Source organism: Pygoscelis adeliae, unplaced genomic scaffold, assembly GCF_000699105.1.
Source record: "Pygoscelis adeliae isolate BGI_AS28 unplaced genomic scaffold, ASM69910v1 Scaffold45, whole genome shotgun sequence".
In the NCBI taxonomy this organism is placed as follows: Eukaryota; Metazoa; Chordata; class Aves; order Sphenisciformes; family Spheniscidae; genus Pygoscelis; species Pygoscelis adeliae.
The window spans coordinates 16,023,129-16,026,330 of record NW_008825114.1 but is presented as its reverse complement, the minus strand read 5'-3'; positions in this window follow the sequence as shown (position 1 = coordinate 16,026,330).

The following is a 3,202-nucleotide window of genomic DNA, read 5'->3' as shown; positions in this document are numbered from 1 at the left end:
TAGATCGGTGGGCCCATGACACCTCAGGTCACCAAGGAAGAGATGCAACATACAGATGGGCTTGTGATCGAGGGGTAGACTTGATCATGGACACTATTGCGCAGGTTATCCATGAATGCGAAACATGCACTGCAATCAAGCAAGCCAAGCGGTTAAAGCCCCTGTGGTATGGAGGATGATAGCTGAAATATAAATATGGGGAGACCTGGCAGATTGATTATATCACACTCCCACAAACATGCCAAGGCAAGCGCCATGTGCTTACAATGGTGGAGGCAACCACCGGATGGCTAGAAACATATCCCGTGCCCCATGCCGCTGCTTGGAACACTATCCTGGGCCTTGAAAAGCAAGTCTTATGGCAACATGGCACCCCAGAAGGAATTGAGTCAGACAACGGGACTCATTTCTGAAACAACCTCATAGACACCTGGGCCAAAGACCACGGCATTGAGTGGGTATATCACATGCCCTATCATGCACCATTCTCCAGGAAAATTGAATGATACAATGGACTGTTAAAGACTACACTAAGAGCAAAATACAGATTCATTTTAGACTGTCACAGCTTTTGGATTCAACAAATTGCCAGAATGACAAAAATCCATGCATCTACTTCTTATCACTAAAAGATTATGTTTAAACCAATGTGCTCACAGCAATTTATTTCCAGTAATCAACATGACATAGCAGCTCATGTTCAACAATATATATATGACCCACTGTCAGCACCAGTTGCCTGTGGAACCCAGGACACATTGCAACAGCCCCATCCTATTTTCTTAAGCCTTGTATGGACCTGGTTCTAGACAGTCTCTCTCCCCTGAAATTCTGATCTCCCTCTGAAACATTTTCATTGACGTAACAGTGGAGAAGAGAGAGGACTATTGAAATTGAAGCCTAACAAGTCATGGGCTTCATACAGTCTAACATAAGATCATAACAAATTGTTAATTCACTAAAATGCTATAAAAATCTACAATTTTTACCAAAGACCATGTTATACAAAAGCATCAATATATTTTAATTCTGTATATTAGATAAAATACAAATACTGAATGTACGGCAAAGACTTCAAAAACAACCAAGTCCTCCATTCACCCCCAAAAAACACCACCAACAGAAAATTACTAATTCTTGATGTCATTCAAAGAAAAATATCCATGTTAACATTTTTATTTCTGAAAAACACTCAAATATTTCTTTGATATGCCATATATATGAATCCCTAAGAGGATGAGATTAAAAAAACTCTAAATATACATAGATTTATATATACCCCAGAACACATTTATACGCCCAAACTTTTGTGTTTCTTTTTTTTGCTTCTTGTTGCTCAAGAACAGTTTTCTTGTTAAAAATTCCCATGAATCTGCTACTTTTTCTTCTCTTGTGATCACAGGCTGCTGCTTATATATCATACTTTGTTGACAGGACAGTTAAGTAGTAAGCTTTCAACCCATTTATCCCCCATTCTGTATTGATATTGAGGATTGACCTGACCCAAGTGCAGGACTTCGCACTTGGCCTTGTTGAACTTTATGAGGTTTAAAGGACTTTCTTACCATCTCATTTAAACCAACCATAGATTGCTAATTCTTACTCTGAAAATGTTAACAATGGGAAAAATTATGCTTGGTGTCACTTTCTGCTCCCTTTCTCATAGAAAGAAAACTCTCAAGAATATCTATAAAGAACATGCTGCATCCTGAAGTTTCTTTTAAAAAATATAGAATCATAGATTTATAGAATAGTTTGGTTTGGAAGGGACCTTTAAAGGACATCTAGTCCAACCCCCCTGCCGTGGGCAGGGACATCTTCAGAGGATCTGTCTGTGGTGAGGTTGCTGCAGATTGAAGAACAACAGGTGCCAATTGCTACTATGACAGTGCTCAGGCAATGATATTGCACCCGTTGAAACTCCCTGGCTCCCATCCGTAAGCTGATCTGGTGACTGGATAGTGAAAGAATGATCAATAAGTTGCTCCCTGTACGGGAATCAAACCCCACTGGAGATACTCACCAGTGTACTATAGGCCGACTCTGCAATGAATCCTTTCAGATAGATTTTAACTGTTGAGCACAATTTGATGTTTAGTTGAGTAATTGTAGAGAAAGCAATTTCATAGAATCATAGAATCATAGAATAGTTTGAGTGGGAAGGGACCTCTAAAGGTCATCTAGTCCAACCCCCCTGCCGTGGGCAGGGACATCTTCAATTAGATCACGTTGCTCAGAGTCCCGTCCAACCTGACCTTGAATGTTTCCAGGGATGGGGCATCCACCATCTCTCTGGGCAACCTGTCCCAGTACTTCACCACCCTCAGAGTAAAAAATTTCTTCCTTATATCTAGTCTAAATCAACCCCCCTTTAGTTTAAAGTCATTCCCCCTTGTCCTATTACAACACGCCCTTCTAAAAAGTCTGTCGCCATCTTTTTTACAAGCCCCTTTTAAGTACTGATAGGTTGCAATAAGGTGTCCCCAAAGCCTTCTCTTCTCTAGGCTGAACAACTCCAACTCTCTCAGCCTTTCCTCATAGAGAGGTGTTCCATCCCCTGATCATTTTTGTGGCCCTCTTCTGGACCTGCTCCAACAGGTCTGTGTCTTTCTTATGCTGAGGGCTTCAGAGCTGGACACAGTACTCCAGGTGGGGTCTCACCAGAGCAGAGGGGCAGAATCACCTCCCTCAACCTGCTGGCCACGCTTCTTTTGATGCAGCCCAGGATATGATTGGCCTTTTGGGCTATGAGCGCACATTGCTGGCTCATGTCCAGCTTTTCATCCACCAGTACCCCCAAGTCCTTCTTGGCAGGGCTGCTCTCAATCCCTTCCCCCCCCAGCCTTATTGATACCGGGGGTTGCCCCGACCCAGATGCAGGACCTTGCACTTGGCCTTGTTGAACCTCATGAGGTTCACACAGGCCCACTTCTCCAGCTTGTCCGGGTCCCTCTGGATGGCAACCCGTCCCTCTGGCGTGTCAACCACACCACTCAGCTTGGTGTCATCTGTAAACTTGCTGAGGGTGCACTCAATCCCACAATGTCTATGTCATTGATGAAGATATTAAACAGCACCAGTCCCAATATGGACCCCTGCAGGATGCCACTTGTCACCAGTCTCCACCTTGAGCCATTGACCACTACCCTCTGGATGCAACCATCTAACCAATTCCTCACCCACCGGACAGTCCACCCACCAA